At 50.4% G+C, this 23,153-nt stretch overlaps 1 long non-coding RNA gene across 1 annotated transcript; it reads right to left on the bottom strand.

Annotated features, from left to right (window-relative positions):
• Positions 1–1,897: 1,897 nt before the first annotated feature.
• On the bottom strand, positions 1,898–22,052 carry LOC146054259 (uncharacterized). Its single transcript, XR_014468184.1, has 3 exons — positions 21,845–22,052; positions 9,792–9,965; positions 1,898–2,105 (listed from the first exon to the last, which is right to left on the bottom strand). It is a non-coding gene; the product is annotated as an uncharacterized LOC146054259 (long non-coding RNA).
• Positions 22,053–23,153: the final 1,101 nt, after the last annotated feature.

The raw sequence follows: 23,153 nt of genomic DNA, 5'->3' as shown, positions 1-23,153 counted from the left end.
CTGGACTGATATGGCACACTTAGCATCACCCCTGGACTGATACGGCACAGATAGCATCACCCCTGGACTGATACAGCACATTTAGCATCACCCCTGGACTGATATGGCACACTTAGCATCACCCCTGGACTGATATGACACACTTAGCATCACCCCTGGACTGATATGGCACACTTAGCATCACCCCTGGACTGATACGGCACAGGTAGCATCACCCCTGGACTGTTATGGCACAGGTAGCATCACCCCTGGACTGATACGGCAAAGGTAGCATCACCCCTGGACTGATACGGCACAGAAGGCATCACCCCTGGACTGACATGATACACTTAGCATCACCCCTGGACTGATATGGCACACTTAGCATCACACCTGGACTGATATGACACACTTAGCATCACCCCTGGACTGATATGGCACACTTAGCATCACCCCTGGACTGATATGGCACACTTAGCATCACCCCTGGACTGATATAACGCAGGTAGCATACCTCCCAACTGTCCCGCTTATCGCGGGAACATCCAGATATTTTGGGACATTCCCACGTCCCTCCCGCCGCCGGCAGTGTCCCGCGGCGGTGGGGGGGGGGCAGTTGGGAGTCCCCCGTAGTCTGTGAATAGACGCTGTGCGCATGTGCACAGCATCTATTCTTGCAGGCAGGGGGGCTGGCCAGCAGCTCATAGAGCTGCCGGGCATGCCCCACAGCAGCGAAAAATGGGGGCGTGGCATCGCGGCAGTGCTCGCCACGCTTCGGGCTCGCCACACTTTATAAAATCAACTCCACGCCGACGTGGATAGTGGGGGTATGAAAAGGTCGGAGGATGCGTACCTCCACCCCTCGCGGGCTCGCTGCGCTCGCCATGCTTTGGGTTCACGTTTATACTGGGGGGGTGCATTTAACATTGTAAGCACCCATTTGGTCGCATAGGGGGCTGAAATCGCATCGCATCACAGTGCATCGGGTGTATGGCATGCGATGCGATGAAAAATCGCGCGATCACATATCGGGGGCGCCGTGATAATACACAAGTACCTTTTATTCTTTTAATAAAAATGACAGCTCCCCAGGTTTATCAGCACCCCAGAAATTATAGTACACACTTCGCTCACCCCAGAAATTATATAACACACTTGGCTGACCCCAAGAAATATACAGCACACTTGACTGACCCCTGGAATGATACAACACGTCTGGTATGATATGGCACACTTAGCAGCCCTAAAAATGTGTGGTACTGTAGCTCCCCTGGAATAATGAGATACTGGGCAGCACAGCACAGATGGATTGATATGGCACACTTGACAACCCTTGCAGGTTAAAAAAACCCCTTTTTTATTTTAATAAAAAATGGGGGGAGACCCTTAGTTTTCCCCCCACAGAAGTCCTATACAGCAGCCCCCCTTAGTAATGCTCCATAATAGTACCTCCGTCACTGCACTGCGATGCTAGCCGCATATGTTAATACATATGTGCTAGAATCACTGCGGCCGGGCAGCGATGTATCTCCCCCCTAGTGAGTCCATTACAGTAGTTCCCCTTAGTAGTTGTACCCTGCCAGTACAGGGTACAACTACTCAGTAGTTTCCCCTTTTGTTTTCACAAGCCCCCATAAAGTTAGGCAGCCTGTTAGTTCCCCCTTTAGTTTGTCCCCCACCTGCAGCCCCCATAGCATGCCCATGTGTAGTTTGTCCCCCTCCCCTCTCTGCAGACAGTATGGAAACATCCGTGCCAAGCGAAGATGACGCTGGAAGCCGGGACTTATAGAGATCCGGTCTCGTGAGAATCCGATGCGGGAGGATGATGACGTTTTGGCCTTGTTTTCGTTTTTTTATTATCGGTGGGATGGACGCGAACAGCTTGTGAATGCTTCGGAACAGGTAAGTTCGGGGGGTGTTCGGATCTCTAGGATCTGTACGTGCTCATCTCTAATTACAGGTGCATAGTAGTTGCAGACAAATAACACCAATGGATATATACGGGACCAGCTGTATACTCCAAGTATGTCACTTTGAGTATATTTGCACGAGGACCCCACTTTATTTCTAGGACCACTGCTCCCTGCTGTATGAAATCCTCGGTCCCTTCGGGTGCAAACAAAAGTCTGTAAGAAAAGTCAGAGTGGGCACATCATATACAAACAGAACAATCGGGTGCGAGAATAAAGAATTTCGCTCCACTATTCAATATATATATATATATATATATATATATATACATGAATGATAAAGAATAATCTATAAAGAACATTGATAATAAGCAGGGGCTGGCTGGCAACTTTTAGCCTGGGGGCAAGTCCAGAGCACTGGCCCATAAGTAACAGCGCATCGTTAAATTAGAACCACGAATGCTGAGTAAGCAATGAGAGAGCATAAACCCCTGATGGGTTCCTCAGGTTACACTTGGAAGGTCAGCTGATATGTAAATCAGGATATGCATAAGGCCTATCAGAGCAGTGGGAGGGTATAGACAGGGTAAGAAAAGTCACATGCTAGCATGTGAAGCTTCCTCTGTCCGAAAAGCTGCTGAGAAGGCAAGACCTGTTGCTGCAGCTGACTGGGTAGTACACGTGCTTACTAAATCTAACTTCTGTTTCTCTTTCTCATCAATCCTCCTCTTTATAGGCTGTCTCTCTCCCTCACTCTCCCTTCACCCCCTTTTACTCTCATTCTTTCCATTCAGTTTAGCCCCTTTAGCTAAAATGCCCCGTCCGCGCAGGGTATCGCGCCCGCCCACCTGGCAGATGCTGCATACCTGGCTGGGGGGGCTGCGGGGTCTAGCGGCGGCATCCCTGGTGGTTCCAGTGGGGACCGGAGGCGTGCGCGACGCGGCCCTGCGGCTCCCGAGCCGACCGCATCTCCAGACGCGGCGCCGGCTGATGACGCGGTCCGGCGCCGGGCCTCGGGTGGAGCGCATGCAGGCCGCGGCGCCCTACAGACGTCCGGGGGGGGTCGGGCGGGGGTAGAGGCCGTGGCGCTTTGACTCGGGGTGGCGGGCTAGGCCCCCGCCGCCCCGCGGCACACAATGAAGTAGCCGGAAGTGAATCCGGCGGAGGCACAGGCCGCGGTGGGCGCGCGGCGCCTTCCAGACTTACGGGGGGGTCGGGCGTGGGTACAGCCCGTGGCTCACTGACTAGGGGTAGAGGGCTAGGCCACCGCCGCCCCGCAGATCACACACACATGGCCGGAAATGACGCCGGCGGTGCCGCATCGCGGGCTTCCAGCCGGGCTCGCACTGGAAGGTCGCGGGGTCAGGGCAGGCAGGGTGCTATTCAGGGCCCGGTAACAAGGGGTGTTGTCCTTCAACTGGACATGCCACCCTCCAGCATTCCTGTGCTGGCTCGCCGCTTACAGCAGAGGGGTCTCCCCTCTGGAGTCCCCTCCCCCAATACTCCCAGGCAGGCCAGAGGACGGGGGCGCTCCAGGGGCGCAGGACAAGTACATAGCCCGATCACTGGGGGGCAATTAGGCCCGGCTGGGCCTGCAGACACACACTTGAGGGCCCCCAGGGGTATGTCCCCTTTACACATAGCCAGGCGACAGATCCTCAGACGGTCCAGGCTGTTTCCCCTGCGGTCTGCGTCCGCACCAGCCACTTCTGCAGCCGTACCAGCAGCCACTACCCCCTTACCCGCAGCGGATGGGGGGGTGCAGCAGTTTATGACCCTGCTGTCCAGCCTGATGAGTCAGGTTCCCCCGCAGGGTGGTCAGGCGCCCGCTATTAGTCAGCCCACTAATGCCCCTTCCGGGATGCCTACCCCATCTCAGCCAGTGGTGGCGGGTCCTTCCACATCTTCCGGTGGTTCTACTCCCCTCACAGCTATGGCAGTCGTCGCATCTCCAGTGGGGACGGTGGATACTTCTGCTCAGATGAGCCTTGTGCCAGCGGGAGGCACTTCAGGTGGGTCAGCTGCTAAGCGAAAACAGCGTAGGGTGCATACTTCCTCCTCTTCGGGCGGGTCCGACTCGGGAACGTCCGGGGGGGGAGGGCGGCCGAAGATCTCGCAGGCGGCGTCGGCATCGACACTCCAGTTCCAGTGGTAGCTCAGGGTCCCCGCTCTTTCCTAGGGGTCAAGTTGTCCAATGCGAGAACACTGCTGTCCTTAGGGGTTTGCGGCGCAGCGTGCAGGAAAGAATCAACGAGGGGAAGTACGTTAGTTTCTTCTCCATGACAGCACAGGCCGAAAAGGAATATCGCGCAGCCAAGCGGCGCGGTGGTATCGGGGAGGAGGCCTACTGCACCTATCACCGGTGGCAGGCGGGCATGTTTATGTTCGCGGCTTGTTACCTTGAAACAAGACCGCAGGAACACATGAACATGGTGCGTTACATGCACATGATTCATGAAATGTTCCTTTCTGAGGCCGACTCATCATGGCACTCCTATGATGAGAACTTCCGGCGCAAGCAGTCAGGTTTGAACATCATGGCTTTCGGGTGTAAGGACGTGGAGATTTGGATGGGACCGAAGCCCTCCGCCGCTCCGGTTGCCACGCAGGTCTCCACCCCTGCCCCACGCAAAACCCAGCCCCCCTTTCGCGGAGGGCGTTGCTTCGCCTTCAACGGAGCGGGTTGTGCCCTTGGGGCTACCTGCAAGTTCAAGCATGCTTGCTCCAAATGCTGGGGCAATCATCCCTTCAAAGATTGCAGGAAAGGAAAGCAAGGGGGGGCCCCCCAGGCTGCAGCAGCCGGGGGTACACCTCACTAAGACCCCTTCTCCTGTACGGGTCGACCGCTTAGCCAGCTGGCTGAGTCGGTACCCGTGTAGGGGGGAGGCCGAATTCCTAGAGTCCGTCTTCCGTCTGGGCTTCCGCCTCCCCGTACAGGGGAACATCGTAGCCCATGCCCCTCGGAATTTAAAATCCGAGATACAAATGCCCGGGGTTGTTTTAGAAAAAGTGGCCAAGGAGGTGAGTTTGGGTAGAATGGTGGGTCCTTTCCCGTCGCCCCCTATCGAGAACTTGGTGCTCTCCCCAGTAGGGGTGGTCCCTAAGAAGGCCAGCGTCAAATTCCGGCTTATCCAACACTTGTCGCACCCCCCCCCGGGTACCTCGGTTAACTATGCCATCCCTGAGGACTTGTGCCGCGTGCGGTATCAGTCCTTCAAACAGGCGCTTGATATAGTGCGCAGCCATGGCCGCGGGGCTCTGCTGGCTAAGGTTGACATCGAATCGGCCTTCCGCCTGCTCCCACTGCACCCGGAATCGTTTCGGTTCATGGGCTTTCGCCTCCCCACGGGTTTCTACGTGGACAGGTGTTTGCCGATGGGCTGCTCGATTTCTTGCGCATATTTTGAACGCTTTAGCAGTTTCTTGCATTGGTGCGTGGTGTCAGGTTCAGGCGAGTCAGGTGTGGCCCACTACTTAGATGATTTCCTGTGCGTGGGCCCAGCCGGATCCCAGCGGTGCGGTTTTATTCTGTCATACCTGCAGGATCTTTTTCAACATTTTGGGGTCCCCATAGTGGTGGACAAGAAGGAGGGGCCGGTATCGTGCCTGTCCTTCTTGGGCATCGAAATCGATACAGTTGCAGCCTGCTGCCGCCTTCCCCTCGACAAGCTGGCTAGGCTTCGAGGGGCAGTCAGCCTGGCATTGGCCACGGGAAAACTCCAGTTGCGCCAGCTCCAGTCACTCCTTGGGTTTCTACACTTTGCCTGCAGGGTCATACCCATGGGTAGGGTGTTTTGTAGGAAGCTGGAGAGGTCCATGGCGGGGGTCAGGCACCCCCTCCACTATGTTCGGCTGCCCGCCGAGATTAAAAGGGACTTACGCATTTGGCTTTCCTTCCTGGAGCACTTTAACAGGGTCCTCATTTGGCCAGCGAGCCCCCGCACCAATGCACAGTTACAATTGTATACCGATGCAGCGGGCGGGGTGGGTTTCGGAGCCTTCTTGCACGGCTCATGGTGCGCCGCCCCATGGCCCGTGGAATGGGTGGCGGAGGGACCTGTTGCTGCTAGAGTTGCTGCTAGAGTTGTTTCCCATTATAGTCGCCCTGGAGCTGTGGGCAGACAGGCTCCGCGACTCTAGTATAGTATTTTGGTGCGACAACTTGGGAGTGGTACACGTGGTTAACCAGCAGGGTTCAGTCTCCATGCCGGTGGTTCGCCTGCTTGCGCGTCTAGTGCTAAAATGCCTACTGTTTAACATTCAGTTTGTGGCACAACATGTTCCCGGAGTGGAGAACTCTGTGGCAGACGCATTGTCCAGGGCCGACTTGGATAAGTTCCGGGCCCTGGCGCCTGAGGCAGCTCCTGTTGGTGAACACTGTCCCTCTTATATTTGGCAGATGATCAGGCCGGAATGGAGGGGCTAGCCATGCGGGCTATCGCACCATGGACGCTCCATTGCTATCAGGCAGGATGGCAGGAGTGGGAGCAGTTCCGACTGTCCGCCTCACAGGCAGGTAAGACACCTGAAGCGGCCATGGCGGCCTTTGTTTGGAGTTCATACTCCGCTGGTCGCTCTGTCGCCTCCGTGTGCAGGACTTTGGCAGGGGTGTCTTTTTTCTCCTCGCTGCAGGGTAGGGCGGACCCGTCCCGGTCATTCTTGGTGTCCAGGGCGTTGCGGGGTTGGCGAAGGGCTACGCCTGCTCTCCCAGACTGCAGGAGCCCTATTGATATGTCGTTGCTTCCAGCATTGCTGGACGCCCTGGGGGACATTTGCTGGCCTTATTATGAGGTCCTTTTGTTCCGCACAGCGTACGTGATGGCCTATCATGGAGCCTTCAGGATTGGGGAGTTGGTGGCCCTGTCGAAACGGACGCCCTCACCTCTGGCTGTGGACGATCTGGTGGTCCAATCTGACTCGGTGCTATGTCACCTGCGACGTTCTAAGATGGACCAGGCTGGGAGGGGGCGGTGGCTGTCCTTGCTCCCGTGCACGGTGGAAAGGGCATGCCCTGTGACGTTGGTCTCGGCCTTCGCTCAGGTGTGCCCGGACCTACCCGGCGCATGGCTGATGCATGAGGATGGGTCTCCGCTCACCAAGAACCAATTTTGTCACGTCTTGGGGCGGGCGCTGGAGGCCAATCTCTAGGATTGTGTGGAGAAATGCTGTTTCCTGCCCCCGCCTGGAGCGTTCACGGAAGAAGGTGAACGCTGCAGTTGAGAAGTATCTGCTGACCAACGGCGGGGGTGTTATTCGCCATGACGCCATCGACTTTCAGCGGAGTGCGCTGTATAGAAGCGATGGTGTTTATTTTTAGCCCGGAGGGCGTGGCTCTGTTTTTGGGCAATGTTTTTAGCTGGTTAGATACACAGTGCTGAGCGTTTTGCTAGTTGGTGGCGGTGCTGCGGCTTAGGGCCTAGCTGTGGCGGTAAAGAACGGTCATCCTTGTAAGATCTTGATGTTTGTGTGTAGATAGTGGGGTGTCGCTCTCCCCTGACATCTATGGTCATCGGCCATGCTTCTGCCCGGGGGATGGTCACCACTAGCATGAGTGGATGACCGGGGAGAGTGATCACCAGCGATGGTGTGTATGGTAGACATCTTTAACCCCACTTTCCTATAGTGACCATTCTTTGGTGCCGCCACCATTATATATATAGTTTAGTTAATTGTCAAATAAATTTGACATTCATTTTGAAACGCCAGCACTTGTGCCTGTGTCTTTTTTATTAGATAAGTTAGTTGTTAAGGTTTAAGTTGAAGTTATGGTGAAGTTGAAAGTGTGGACCTGGGGGATACCCGATGGGGAGTTTATAGGTTTTGCGGTTTAAAAATATGTATTAATAAAACAACAAAAACAATAATAGGACACCACAGGCTGCTCCCCTGTATAATATCAGGACACCACAGGCTACTCCCCATCTTATAATAATAACAGGACAACAGAGGCTGCTCCCCCTGTATAATATCAGGACACCACAGGCTACTCCCCGTCTTATAATAATAACAGGACAACAGAGGCTGCTCCCCCTGTATAATATCAGGACACCACAGGCTACTCCCCGTCTTATAATAATAATAGGACAACAGAGGCTGCTCCCCCTGTATAATATCAGGACACCACAGGCTACTCCCCGTCTTATAATAATAACAGGACAACAGAGGCTGCTCCCCCTGTATAATATCAGGACACCACAGGCTACTCCCCGTCTTATAATAATAACAGGACAACACAGGCTGCTCCCCTGTATAATAATAGTACCCCCACAGGCTGCTCCGCCTGTATAATAATGGGACCCCCACAGGCTGCTACTCCTGTATAATAAAAGTACACCACAGGCTGCTCCCCCTGTATAATAGGACACAACAGGCTGCTCCCCCTGTCTTATAATCATAACAGGACCCCACAGACTTCTACCCCTGTATAATAACAGGACCCCACAGGCTGCTCCCCCTGTATAATAATAACGGGACCCCCACAGGCTGCTCCCCCTGTATAATAATAACGGGACCCCCACAGGCTGCTCCCCCTGTATAATAACGGGACCCCCACAGGCTGCTCCCCCTGTATAATAAAATTACATCACAGGCTGCTCCCCCTTTATAATAACAGGACACAACAGGCTGATCCCCCTGTGTAACATGACCCCACAGGCAGCTCCCCCTGTATTATTATAATAATAACAACAATAACGGGACCCCCACAGGCTGCTCCCCCTGTATATAAAGGGACCCCCACAGGCTGCTCCCCCTGTATAAAAATAACGGGACCCCCACAGGCTGCTCCCCCTGTATAATAATAACAGGGCCCCCACAGGCTGCTCCCCCTGTGTAATAATAACAGGACCCCCACAGTCTGCTCCCCCTGTATAATAACAGGACACAACAGGCTGCTCCCCCTGTATAACATGACCCCATAGGCTGCTCCCCCTGTATTATATTAATAATAATAATAACAGGACCCCCACAGGCTGCTCCCCTTGTATAATAATAATGGGACCCCCTACAGGCTGCTCCCCCTGTATATTAATAATGGGACCCCCACAGGCTGCTCCCACTTATAAAATTAACTGGACCCCCACAGGCTGCTCCCCCTTAAAATAATAACTGGACCCCCACAGGCTGCTCCCCCCTGTATAATAACTGAACCTTACAGGCTGCTCAGCCTGTACAGTCCCACTCCCTCTTACCTTGATGCCAGACACTAGTGAGGCAGGCTGCAGCATAGGGAAGAAAGAAACGCACAGGCAGGAAGTAGGTGGAACATACAGGCATATATTCAATGCCGTGGGCGAGCGGTGACTGCGAGCAGAACCGCTCACCCTGTCAGTATTCAACTAACCCCCCTCATACGCAAATTCCCCCTCACTCCGTTTTTTGAGCGAGGGGGAATTTGCGTATGTGCCTCCAAAAGCTGCGAGAATCGAGGCTAATTACAGTGAGTTTGCTGCACTAGCTGCGGCTCTTGCAGTTTAGGGGAATCCTCGCCGTTCTGTGACGGCGAGGATTCCCCCGGAACGTTGCATTGTGCGAGCGGCCGGCGCGGGGGTTAAACTGCGAGGATCTCTGGTTTTCTGCGATCCTCGCAGTTTAACCCCCTCGCCGGCCGCTCGCACCGGCATTGAATACATGCCAAAGAGTCTCTGTAGTGGCCTCCTGCACTAGACATGTCCTCAGTGCAGGAGGCCGGCGGCCATGTTTATGGAGACCACTCGGAAACTGGTCAGTCTGGCTTCAGCAGCAGCCTCAGAACAATGGCGGCCAATCAGGAGCCGCTAGGCCGCAAGGCGGCAAATAGCGGCATTCGGGAGGCGGAGCCGCACGATGTACACAAACACTGTGCGGCTCCTACTGTCCGGGCTGGTTTCGCGTGTCGGTTTGTTTTTTTGCCAAGACCCTTACCTGGACTACGTCGCCCCGGGACAGGTGAGTATGGTTTCCTTCCACAGCTTCCACATGGATTTCGTCGGATCCGGACGCCATCGCCGACAGCGACGTCGACTTGAAGAAGGACGTTGACATGGATCCAGAAGACCGCCGACACAGGACCAGAAGACGACACAGGACCAGGGCTACCTACGGAAAGAAGATAGGTAAGTATTAGTATGTGTGGGCTTTGTATGTATTAAAGTTTTATTTTAAGTGTGTGTCAGTGTGTTTTATTGTACTATTTTTAATACTGTGGCACTACCCAGCGGGCCCTTTAATGCCCCGCAGGCTGGGACTTGTGGTTCTCCAAGTCCCAGCTTGCGGGGGAGGCTTGCTGGGACTCATAGTGCCCCAGTATTAGACAATAGTTTAATCTTTTTTTTACACCATTTATCAGCTCGATGCCCACCGCCCAGGGGCATCGAGGACAGCACCAGGCTTCAGCCTGGTCAGGTAAGTCCTGGAGGGGGGGGACCACTTCATTGGGGGGGGTCCCCACTCCCCCAGGGCCCCTGGCCAGGCTGACTGGTCGGTAGGGTTAATGTTTTGGCCGCGGGACCTTATATAATAAGTGTCCCCCGGCTGTGACATTACCCTGCTGGCTGGTTTGGCCTGGGGCTGGTTCTTAAAATACGGGGGACCCCTAGTCATTTTGTCCCCCGTATTTTGGGAACCAGCCCCGGACCTGGAGCCTGGGGCTGGTTGTTAAAAATCGGGGAACCCCTATTTGTCGGGTTCCCTGATTTTTAATTACCGGCCCCGGCTCCTTCAGCCTGGTGCTGGTTATGGCTGTGGGGGGGACCCCACTCCGTTTTTTTTTTTAATTTTTTTTTTTTTTACTGAAGCCTGCACAGATCTGACTGATCCGTGCAGGCTTAAAGCAAATACGACAGGGAAATCAAGGTGTATTTTCCTGTCGTATTTGCATGGGTGTTTTACACCACTTAGCAGCCGTATTATCAGTACGGCTGCTTAGTACATCAGGAACCACCATTCTTTTGAATGGTGATTTCTGTCGTATCCTATTGATGGTGTAGACATTCGTATTTGTAAATACAAATACGAATGTTCCATCTTTAGGAATACGAATTGTTGTATTTTCGGGATTGTAAATCCCGAAAATACAAATTCGTAAAAAATAAGGAATTTGGTACTCACCGATAATTCCCTTTCTCCAAGGCAGCAGGGGACACTGCAGAGTCATGATGTATGGCATAGTGTTGGTGCTGTGGAGTTGGCACTTTAAGATGCTTTTGAAGTGGCTGGCTCCTCCCCCCTCTATCCCCACCAAGCCCCAGTCTTAGTAAAACTGTGACCGAGAGAGGAAGAGAGAGGAAGAGAAACAAAGGCAAGAAGAACTAGAAGGAGGAGGATATACAACATAAAACATGTAATATTTAATCAAATGAACGATATGAGTTAGTAAGTAAGGTATAGATAACAGAATCACCCAACATAACAACAACATGAATGATACACTCATGGTAAACTGAGTCTTCCTGAGGAAGGACCAACTTGTAGGAACATGGTAGTAACCTATATAACCTGGCAGGAAAACAGCGCTGCGAGGGCGTGCAGTGTCCCCAGCTGCCTTGGAGAAAGGGAATTATCGGTGAGTACCAAATTCCTTATTTCTCCCTCGGCCAGCAGGGGACACTGCAGAGTCATGACGTATGGGAAGAATACCAAAGCACTACTCCCGGGTGGGAGAGCGCTGAGATTCCCCCAGAACAGCCCTGCCAAAGGACGTTTCAGCCTTGGCAAAGGCGTCGAATTTATAAAACCGGGCAAAGGTGTTCGCACTTGCCCAGGTCGCAGCTCTGCACACCTGAGAGAGGGAAACCCCTCTTGCCAGGGCCCATGATGTGCTAACCGACCTTGTCGAATGAGCCGTAATGAGCCGTAATTCCTGTTTGCATGTCTGTAGGCCTCTTTAATGGTGAGGCACATCCAACGAGCCAACGTTCTTTTGGACGCAGGCCATCCCCTGCGTTCATGACAATAGAGAATAAAAAGACTATCAGTCTTCCGCAATGCTGACGTTTTTTCCAAGTATATTCGCAATGCCCTTACAGCATCTAGGGAAGCAGAGTCTTCAGTGAAAGCTGGAATGATAATCGGCTGGTTAAGATGAAAAGAAGAAACCACCTTAGGGAGAAAAGAACTATTAGTCCTTAATTCCGCCCTGTCAGTGTAGAACTGTAAGAAAGGGGGCCGACATGATAAGGCCCCTAGTTCCAAAACACGACGCGCTGAAGCTAATGCAACTAGCATAACAGTCTTCCAGGTGACATATTTTAGATGTACCGAGTCTAACGGTTCAAAAAGGTCTGATTGCAAGTATCGCAAAACCACTGATAAGTCCCAGGGTTCAGTGGGTGATCTGAAGGGAGGTTGAAGCCTCAACACCCCCTTTAAAAACTTTGTATCTCTGGAATGACCGCTACCCTGCGGTGAAAGAAGACAGATAGCGCCGCCAGTTGCACCTTCAGAGAGGCTAAACGAAGACCTTTGTCCAGTCCTTCCTGGAGAAATTCTAGTAACCTAGGTAGGCTAAACACCGCCTTAGGATAGCCGAGCCTTTCGCACCAGGAAATGTAGGACTTCCAAATCCTGTGGTAATGGGCCGAAGTCACACTCTTCCTAGCATGGAGCATTGTTGGAATAACCCTGGATGGGATACCTCTGCGTTTCAGCAATTCGGCCTCAACAACCATGCCGTTAAATGCAGAAGCCGTAAGTTTTGGAAGGTGAATGGTCCTTGGAGAAGCAAGTCTTCTCTTTGAGGTAGGAGCCACGGGTTGTCTATTGACATTAGTTTTAGATCCGAGTACCATGCCCTCCTCGGCCAGTTCAGGGCAATTAAGATGGCTGTTGTTGTTTCTCTTTTCAGTTTCTTCAGAACTCTTGGAAGCAACGGGAAAGGTGGAAATATGTATACCAGTTGGTAGTGCCATGGTATTGATAGGGCGTCAACTGCCACCGCTCCTGGATCCAGGGACCTGGCACAGTAGAGAGGAACCTGATGATTCAATCTGGAGGCCATCAGGTCTATGTCGGGGGTCCCCCACCGAAGCGTCAGTTGATGGAAGACCTCCGGGTGAAGAGACCACTCCCCTGGAAGGAACGTTTGGCGGCTTAGATAGTCCGCCTGACAATTCTCTACTCCCGGAATAAATATTGCTGAAAAGGCCTTGGAGTGGGCTTCTGCCCATTCTAATATGGGACAGACCTCTCGCATGGCTGCCCTGCTCCTGGTGCCCCCTTGTCGATTTATATATGCGACCGCGGTCACGTTGTCTGATTGTATCCTGATCTGTAGACCTTGGAGCAGGTTGTGAGCCTGTAGTAAAGTTAGTCTGATTGCTCTTAGTTTTAAGATATTGATTGGAAGCTTTGTCTCCTGCAGCGACCAGCGTCCTTGGAACCTGTGGCCTAGGGCGACTGCTCCCCAGCCCTTGAGACTGGCGTCTGTTGTGACGACTGTCCATGTGCAAGGGTTGAAACTGCGTCCTTGAAGCAGGTTTGGGGTGTGAAGCCACCAAAGCAGGGATGAGCGAGCCTTCTGAAACAAGATGATACGCTTGTGAATTTGAAGGTGTGAGCCCGAACATTGTGATAGTAGATTCTCTTGGAAAGTCCGAGAATGGAAGCGACCGTAAGGGACCGCCTCGAACGCAGCTACCATCAGACCCAAGAGTTGAGTGCACAGATGTGCTGAGAGTCTTTTCTGATGCAGAACCTGTCTGACCTTTGCTTGTAGAGCTATGATCTTGTCCGGTGGTAGGAAAATCCTTTCCTCTACTGTGTCCAATATGAGGCCCAGAAATTGTAGGCGTTGTGATGGGTTGAGTTGTGATTTTTTGAAGTTCACAACCCACCCATTTTTTACTAAAAACCTGCAAGTTGTCATGGCATCTGCCATCAGCTTTTCCCGAGTTGGAGCTTTGAGGAGGAGGTCGTCTAAGTAGGGGATAATAGTTATCCCCTGCAGACGAAGAGCCTTGGTCATGCATGCCATTATTTTTGTAAAAACCCGAGGAGCGGAAGAAAGTCCGAAGGGTAGTCCCCTGAACTGGAAATGACGATCCTGCAGTACGAATCTCAAGAATCGCTGATGAGGTCCCCAGATTGGGACGTGCAGGTACGCGTCCTTTATATCTAGAGACAGGAGAAATTCTCCTTTCTCCAGGGATGCAATAACTGACCGAATCGATTCCATCTTGAATCTGTGGTAGAGAACAAATTCGTTCAGGGGCTTCAGATTTAGAATGGGTCGGGCAGATCCGTCTGGCTTTGGGACCACGAAAATGCTTGAATAGTATTCCGTGCACTGCTGATGGGCTGGCACCGGGATAATTACTCCCGACTCGAGCAGGGTTTGTATGGCCCCGAATAGGCTCAAACCTGCCTCTACTGATGGAGGGCGACCTATTGGGAAGAACCTGTTTGGAGGTTGTGTGGCAAATTCCAGTTTGTACCCCTGGGAGACAATCTGGAGAACCCACGCGTCGGTGCAATGAGACCTCCATTCCTCCGCGAACAGTAACAATCTGGCGCCCACCTTGGGTTCCCCCAAGTGAGCCGGTAGGCCGTCATGCCACTGGCTTGTCTGTGGTCTTTGGGTTGAGAGAGAGATTGGCAGTGGTCTGGGGGGCTCTGGCCCCTCTGCCTCGGCGGCCTCTGAAGGTTGAGAAACCCTCATCTGGCTCTCCCCCTGAAGCCCGCATTACCCCAAAAGGAGCGAAAGGAAGGACTTACAAATTGCCTCTTCGGTGCAGGAGCCAAAGAGGGCAAAAAGGTTGACTTCCCCCCCGTGGCCTGGGAAATGAGCTTGTCCAATTCTGGCCCGAAAAGCATATCTCCTGAGAAGGGGAGGGCTTCCACCGCTTTTTTAATTTCTGGCTCGGCTTGCCAAGAGCGTAGCCACACAGTGCGTCTAGCCAGGACGGCAGAAGCTGAAACCTTTGCTGCTAATGTGGAAACATCAGAGGCTGCTTCCCCAACATAGGTAGAAGCGTCCCTGATACATTCTGCCAAGGGTAGCAATTCCTCCTTGGGAGTATCCTGTTCCAGGCCCCTGATCAAATCAGCGGCCCATGTCTCCATTGCCCTGGCTACCCATGAGGAGGCGAGAGCTGGACGTAAGATGACACCTGCGGTAGTGTAAATATTTTTGAGAGCACTATCAAGACGTTTATCTGGTGCTTCTTTAAGCGATACCGCTCCCGGAATGGGGAGGGTGGTTTTCTTTGATAAACGTGACAATGAGGCGTCCGGAGTGGGAGGAGTCTCCCATCTAGCTCTAGACTCGGCCGAAAATGGGTATAAGGAATGGAATCTTTTAGACATCTGAAACTTCTTATCAGGTGTCTTCCAGACTTTTACTAAGGGGTTATATAATTCCTCAGAGTCTGGAAAAGTTATTGGTTGTTTCTGAACCCTGCCAAAAATGGATACCTGAGGCGGGATAGGCGAGTCAGCAATATTAAGAGTAGATCTGATCTCTCTTATGAGACCCTCAGGGGGAAATTTACTAATATGAAAAACCGAGTTTTTCGTATTAGTATTTTCCCTACGACTGCATACGACTGTTTCAGTCGTATGCAAAGTCGTGTTCCGGAGGGTCATTTACAAAGCAGTCAGATACGACTGCTTTGTAACCCACCGATGTCGTAGGAATTCGTATATACGGCTGCTAATACGAATTATTTGTAGCAGTCTGCACGGATCAGTCAGATCCGTGCAGGCTGCGGTGTAAAAAAATAGAAAAATTAAATAAATAAAAAAAAAAATGGCGTGGGGTCCCCCCCCACAGCCGAAACCAGCACCAGGCTGAAGGAGCCGGGGCCGGTAATTAAAAATCAGGGAACCCGACAAATAGGGGATCCCCGATTTTTAACAACCAGCCCCAGGCTCCAGGTCCGGGGCTGGTTCCCAAAATACGGGGGACAAAATGACTAGGGGTCCCCCGTATTTCAAGAACCAGTCCCAGGCACAACCAGCCAGCAGGGTAATGTCACAGCCGGGGGACACTTATAATATAAGGTCCCGTGGCCAAAACATTAACCCCCTGACCGGTCAGCCTGGCCAGGGGCCCTGGGGGAGTGGGGACCCCCCCAATGAAGGGGTCCCCCCCCTCCAGGACTTACCTGACTAGGCTGAAGCCTGGTACTGTCCCCGATGCCCCTGGGCGGTGGGCATCGGGCTGATTATGGTGTAAAAAAAAGACTAATCTATTGTTTTTTACTGTGGCACTACAAGTGCCAGCAAGCCTCCCCAGCAAGCTGGGACTTGGAGAACCACAAGTCCCAGCCTGCTGGGCATTAAAGGGCCCGCTGGCACTTGTAGTTCCACAGTTAAAAAAATAGTACACAAAACACACTGACACACTTTTAAAATAAAACTTTAATACATACAAAGCCCACACATACTAATACTTACCTATCTTCTTTCCGTAGGTAGCCCTGGTCCTGTGTCGTCGTCTTCTGGTCCTGTGTCGTCTTCTGCCTCCATGTCGACCGTCGCTGTCGCCGTCCGGATCCGACGAAATCCATTTGGGAAGCTGTGGAAGGAAACCATACTCACCTGTCCCAGCGCGACGTAGTCCAGGTAAGTGTCTTGGCAAAAAAAACAAACCGAACACCCCGAATCCAGGCCGGACTGAGAGTCGCACGATGTTAACCCCTTCCCGACATTTGACGTACATTTACGTCATGGCCGGGATGTACTTCCCGACGCATGGCATAAATGTACGTCATGGCTTTAAACTGTCACCGCGTCTATAGACGCGGTGACAGTTTGGAGATGTCTGCTGTCCCTGACAGCAGACATGTCCCAGCATGTCCAGGGGGGGCGGCGATGCCTCTCCCCCGTCGGCGATCGCTGTGATTGGCTGTTCATATGTGAACAGCCAATTACAGCGTTTTCTGTGTACCGGCGAATAACGTTCGCCGGTGACACAGTGATCGGTGGTGATTGGTGCTGTAAAGTACAGCACCAATCACCACGGGGTGTAAGGGTGACACTGGTGTCACCCCACCTCACCCCACCCGCCCCCAAAGGCCGTGATTGGTCCGTCGGACCGACGGACCAATCACAGCCATGGAGGGTGATTTAAACTAACGGTGACTGCACTGCAGACGCCATTCCGGTCTGGAATTGCGTGCAGTGCGGTCACCGTGCCTATCTGCCGTGATATACTGACCTGATCTATGCAAATACTTACCTGATCACTGCTTGTAGCGTGCTGGATGCTTCCTGGATCTTGTGACTTCTTGTGACTTCCTGTGTTGTGCTGCTGCAGTGTGATAGAGTTATAGATAGAGAGATAGAGAGAGATAGAGAGAGATAGAGAGAGATAGTGACAGAGAGTGCTATATTTTGTGTCTGCTGCCCCCCCCCCCCCTGTTGTGCTGATCAGTATATCTGTGCTGATCAGCAACTTTTGGGGGGTGCTGGGTTATATATATACAGCTGTGCTGCGTGTGCAACTGACTGCTGCCCCCCCTTTTGTGCTGATCAGTATAAATTAACTGATCAGCAACTTTTTGGGGGTGCAGAGTTTTTTTTTATATATATACCTGTCAGTGCTGCTGCTGCAGTGTCATTGAGTGATAGATAGTGAGAGATAGAGAGAGATAGTGACAGAGAGTGATCGAGAGTGCTATATTTTGTGTCTGCTGCCCCCCCTTTTGTGCTGATCAGTATATCTGTGCTGATCAGCAACTTTTTGGGGGTGCAGAGTTTTTTTTTATATATATATCTGTCAGTGCTGCTGCTGCAGTGTCATAGAGTGATAGATAGTGAGAGATAGAGAGATAGAGAGAGATAGTGACAGAGAGTGATAGAGAGTGCTATATTTTGTGTCTGCTGCCCCCCCTTTTGTGCTGATCAGTATATCTGTGCTGATCAGCAACTTTTTGGGGGTGCAGGTTTTTTTTTTATATATACCTGTCAGTTGCTGCCAGTTGCACTGTCAGTTGCACCAAAGGTTGTGCACCTGCTGCCCCTCACTGGTAATCAGTGTCGCATCAGTGATCACCTTTTTTTTTTTTTTGAGGGTGCTGTGGGGTCTTTTTTTAATTTTTTTTTTACACACACTGTGATTTTGTGGGTGTCCTGTGGCCACTGTGCGCTGATCAGTGACGTACATCACTGATCAGCTTTTTCGGCACAGGGTTGATCTATTTTTTTTTTTTGGATCAAATTCCTGTTGCCTTTGAGCGCTGTTCAGTGACGGACGTTACTGACCAACATCTGTGCTCAATTTTTGGCGCAGGACCTTTTTTTTTTTTTTAACCCCTTCATTTTTTTTTTATTGGGATCAAATTCCTGTATAAAGTATTTTTTTTTCTGCACTACATACACACTACACACTACATACCCCCCGTGTTGAAATAAAGTTTGTACCCCCCCTACACTATACACGTGTTGAAACATTTCACTACCAGAAACACAACAATAAAAATGGCATCCCAAATGTCATCCCAAATGTCATCCCAGTCATCCAGAAGAATGTATTCAGCGGAGGAGGCATATGCCATGCTTGCCTCTGACTCTGACACAGCCAGTGATGCAAGCGGGGAATTTGAAGGATTCATCTTAAGCTCCTCTTCCTCCTCTAGTGATGAGGGACCCCCTCAAAGACGCCCCCGTAGAGCAGCTGAGAACCCCCCCCCCAATAATTGATCTCGTATGGACCCCACCACCAGACAATTTTGAGCCCCAGGTTCCTGAGTTTTTGGCCATCCCAGGAATCCAATTTGATTCCACAGGTCTCAGAGAAATTGACTTTTTCAAATTATTTTTCTCTGATGATTTTATAAATTTAATGGTGGACCAAACTAATTTATATGCCCAGCAGTTTATTGCTCAAAACCCCACGTCATCATTTGCTAGGTGGACCCCTGTAGATGCAGTAGAGATGATGACGTTTTGGGGTCTGGTGTTTCATATGGGCATAGTAAAAAAGCCAGAAATTAGGCAATATTGGAGTACAGATGTTCTGTACAGCACCCCACTTTACCGTATGGCCATGACCCGGACTCGTTTTGAGTTAATCCTTAAATTTTTGCATTACAACGATAATGCACAGTGCCCACCCAGAGATGATCCCACCTTTGACCGGCTATTCAAAGTCAGGCCGGTCATTGATCATTTCAGTGCCAAATTTGCAGAGATGTACATCCCAGATAAATTCATTTGCATAGACGAGTCCCTTATACATTTTAAAGGAAGGGTTAAATTCCGCCAGTACCTTCCCAGTAAGAGGGCAAGGTATGGCATAAAAATGTATAAGCTGTGTGAAAGCACCTCAGGGTACACCCACAGGTTTAGGGTATATGAAGGGAAGGATTCAAGAATTGAACCGCCAGAATGCCCCCCCTCCCTCGTAGGTGTTAGTGGAAAAATTGTCTGGGATTTAGTGCACCCCTTCCTGGATAAAGGTTATCACCTCTATGTGGATAACTTTTACACTAGCATCCCCCTGTTTAAGGCCCTTGGTTCAAGAGGTACAGCAGCTTGCGGTACTGTGCGCAAGAACCAAAGAGGCCTCCCAAAAACGCACATTGCCCAAGTACTGAGAAGGGGTGAAAGCAGGGGAATATGCACCGAAAATATGTTGTTGGTCAAATATAAGGACAAGAGGGATGTCCTTATACTGACAACAATTCACGGAGACAGTACCACCTCCGTCCCTGTACGAGGTACCAGTACCCACACCTCAAAACCTAATTGTATCCTGGATTACAATAAGTACATGGGCGGAGTGGATCTTTCAGATCAGGTACTGAAGCCGTACAGTGCCCTGCGGAAAACAAAAATCTGGTACAAGAAGCTGGCCGTGTATATCATCCAGATGGCACTGTATAACGCTTACGTGCTATTCCGTTCTACCAGCCAGAGGGGGACATTTATGCACTTTCAAGAGGAAGTCATAAAGGGCCTAATATTTGGGAACCAGCAGGCAGAGGGCCCCAGTACTTCTAGTACTGGCCCCCGTATTGTACCAGGGCAGCATTTTCCTGATGAAATCCCCTCCACTGGAAAAAAGGGCAGGACACAAAAAAGGTGCAAAGTTTGCTATAAAAAGGGAATAAGAAAGCAAACTATTTTCCAGTGTGACACTTGCCCCGACAAACCCGGCATATGTATAAAGGAGTGTTTTAAAATATACCACACATCTATGGATTATTAGGTTCATCATTTCACCGTGCTTCGGGGGTCTTGCTAATGCCATATAGCACCCACCATTCATTCCACCAGAATCTGAGCCGCAAAATCCAAAAATCACTCCTTCCCTTCTGAGTCCTGCCATGCACCCAACTGGTATTTTTTGGTCACATGTGAGGCATTGCCGTACTCGGGAGAAATTGAGGCACAGATTTTGGGGTGCTTTTTCTCCTTCATACCTTATGAAAATGAAAAATTTTGAGCCAGAACTGCATTTTTGTGTAAAAAAATGTAATTTTTCATTTGCACAGCCCAGTTGTATCAAAATTGGTGAAACCCCTGGGGGTTTGAAATGTACACTATACCCCTAGATGAATTCCCTGAGGGGTGTAGTTTGCAAAATGGGGTCACTTGTGGGGGGGTTCCACTGTATTGGTGCTTTGGGGGTCTTGCTAATGCGACATAGCACCCACCAACATTCCACCAGAATCTGTGCTGCAAAATCCAAATATCACTCCTTCCCTTCTGAGTCCTGCCATTTTTTGGTCACACATGAAGCATTGCCGTACTCGGGAGAAATTGGGGCACAGATTTTGGGGTGCTTTGTCTCCTTCATTCTTTGTGAAAATGAAAAATTTTGAGCCAGAACGGCATTTTTTGTGTAAAAAATGTAATTTTTCATTTGCACAGCCCAGTTGTATCAAAATTGGTGAAACCCCTGGGGGTTTGAAATGTACACTATACCCCTAGATGAATTCCCTGAGGGGTGTAGTTTGCAAAATGGGGTCACTTGTGGGGGGGTTCCTAACTTTTAGCATCTTATGGTGCCTAAAAAATAATCTCATAAAAAGGAGGCTCCAAAATCAAGTAGGTGCTCCTTCTATTATGAAGCCTGTGGTTTGGTCAACGTGCACACTAGGGCCACATATAGGATATTTATGAAAACAAAAGAATTGGGGGAATCAATTTTTAGTCACATTTCTCTAGTAAAATCTACTGTGTTCCTTAGAAAAATGTATTAAAATTGCAAATCTGCAAAAAAAATGAAATTTTGAAATTTCACCTACACTTTGTTTTAATTCCTGTGAAACACCTAAAGGGTTAACAAACTTCCAAAATGCTGTTTTGAATACTGTGAGGGGTGCAGTTTTTGAAATGGCATCAATTATGGGGGTGTCTCACATACAAGTCCCTCAAAGTCACATCAGAACTGAACTGGTCCCTAAAAAAATCAGTGTTTGACATTTTCTTGAAAATTTGAGAATTTGCTATTCATATTTTAAGCCTCCTAGTGTCCAAAAAAATTAAAAGGATGTTGAAATAATGATGGAAACATAAAGTAGACATATGGTCTATGTTAGTTATTAACTATTTTGAGTGGTATGATTATTTGTCTCACAAGCAGAAAATTTAACATTTTGAAAATTGCTAAATTTTCCATTTTTTTACGACATTTTGGTATTTTTCACAAAAAAACACAGACTGTATCGACCCAAATTTACCACTAACTTGAAGTACAATGTGTCACGAGAAAACAATCTCAAAATCACTGGGATAAGTAAAAGCAAAAAAAAGTTATCCCCACTTAAGTGATACCTGTCAGATTTGAAAAAAAGGGCTCTGTCAGGAAGGCAAAAACAGGCTGCGGCGGGAAGGGGTTAACATTGTGCGGCTCCGCCTCCCGAATGCCGCTATTGGCCGCCTAGCGGCCAATCAGGAGCCGCTAGGCCGCAAGGCGGCCAATAGCGGCATTCGGGAGGCGGAGCCTCACGATGTACACAGAGTACCGTGCGTCTCCCTGTCCGGTCTGGATTCGGGCTGTCGGTTTGTTTTTTTGCCAAGACACTTACCTGGACTACGTCGCGCTGGGACAGGTGAGTATGGTTTCCTTCCACAGCTTCCCAAATGGATTTCGTCGGATCCGGACGGCGACAGCGACGGTCGACATGGAGGCAGAAGACGACACAGGACCAGAAGACGACGACACAGGACCAGGGCTACCTACGGAAAGAAGATAGGTAAGTATTAGTATGTGTGGGCTTTGTATGTATTAAAGTTTTTTTTTAAAAGTGTGTCAGTGTGTTTTGTGTACTATTTTTTTAACTGTGGAACTACAAGTGCCAGCGGGCCCTTTAATGCCCAGCAGGCTGGGACTTGTGGTTCTCCAAGTCCCAGCTTGCTGGGGAGGCTTGCTGGCACTTGTAGTGCCACAGTAAAAAACAATAGATTAGTCTTTTTTTTACACCATAATCAGCCCGATGCCCACCGCCCAGGGGCATCGGGGACAGTACCAGGCTTCAGCCTGGTCAGGTAAGTCCTGGAGGGGGGGGGACCCCTTCATTGGGGGGGTCCCCACTCCCCCAGGGCCCCTGGCCAGGCTGACCGGTCAGGGGGTTAATGTTTTGGCCGCGGGACCTTATATTATAAGTGTCCCCCGGCTGTGACATTACCCTGCGTGCTGGTTGTGCCTGGGACTGGTTCTTGAAATACGGGGGACCCCTAGTCATTTTGTCCCCCGTATTTTGGGAACCAGCCCCGGACCTGGAGCCTGGGGCTGGTTGTTAAAAATCGGGGATCCCCTATTTGTCGGGTTCCCTGATTTTTAATTACCGGCCCCGGCTCCTTCAGCCTGGTGCTGGTTTTGGCTGTGGGGGGGACCCCACACCAGTTTTTTTTTTTATTTATTTAATTTTTCTATTTTTTTTACACCGCAGCCTGCACGGATCTGACTGATCCGTGCAGGCTTAAAGCAAATAGAACAGGAAAATGGTGTTCTATTTTCCTGTCGTATTTGCGTGCCTGTTTTACACCACTAAGCAGCCGTATTATCCATACGGCTGCTTAGTAAATCAGAAACCACCATTCTTTTGAATGGTGATTTCTGTCGTATCCTATCGATGGTGTAGACATTCGTATTTGTAAATACAAATACGAATGTTCCATCTTTAGGAATACGAATTGTTGTATTTTTGGGATTGTAAATCCCGAAAATACAAATTCGTAAAAAAAAGGTGTATTTCTCCCTACGAATACACCTTTTTTCTACGAATCCATTTTGGTAAATGTCCCCCTCAATGCCTTGAGCATCCTGATCATCTAGATCATCAGCAGGTACATTCTGATAAGGTTCGTCTATGTAGTCAGGGTCCAGTTGGTTAT

Source organism: Crinia signifera, unplaced genomic scaffold (assembly GCF_055691185.1).
Source record: "Crinia signifera unplaced genomic scaffold, ASM5569118v1 HAP2_SCAFFOLD_230, whole genome shotgun sequence".
Classification (NCBI taxonomy): domain Eukaryota; kingdom Metazoa; phylum Chordata; class Amphibia; order Anura; family Myobatrachidae; genus Crinia; species Crinia signifera.
This window is presented reverse-complemented; position numbering and strand designations above follow the sequence as displayed.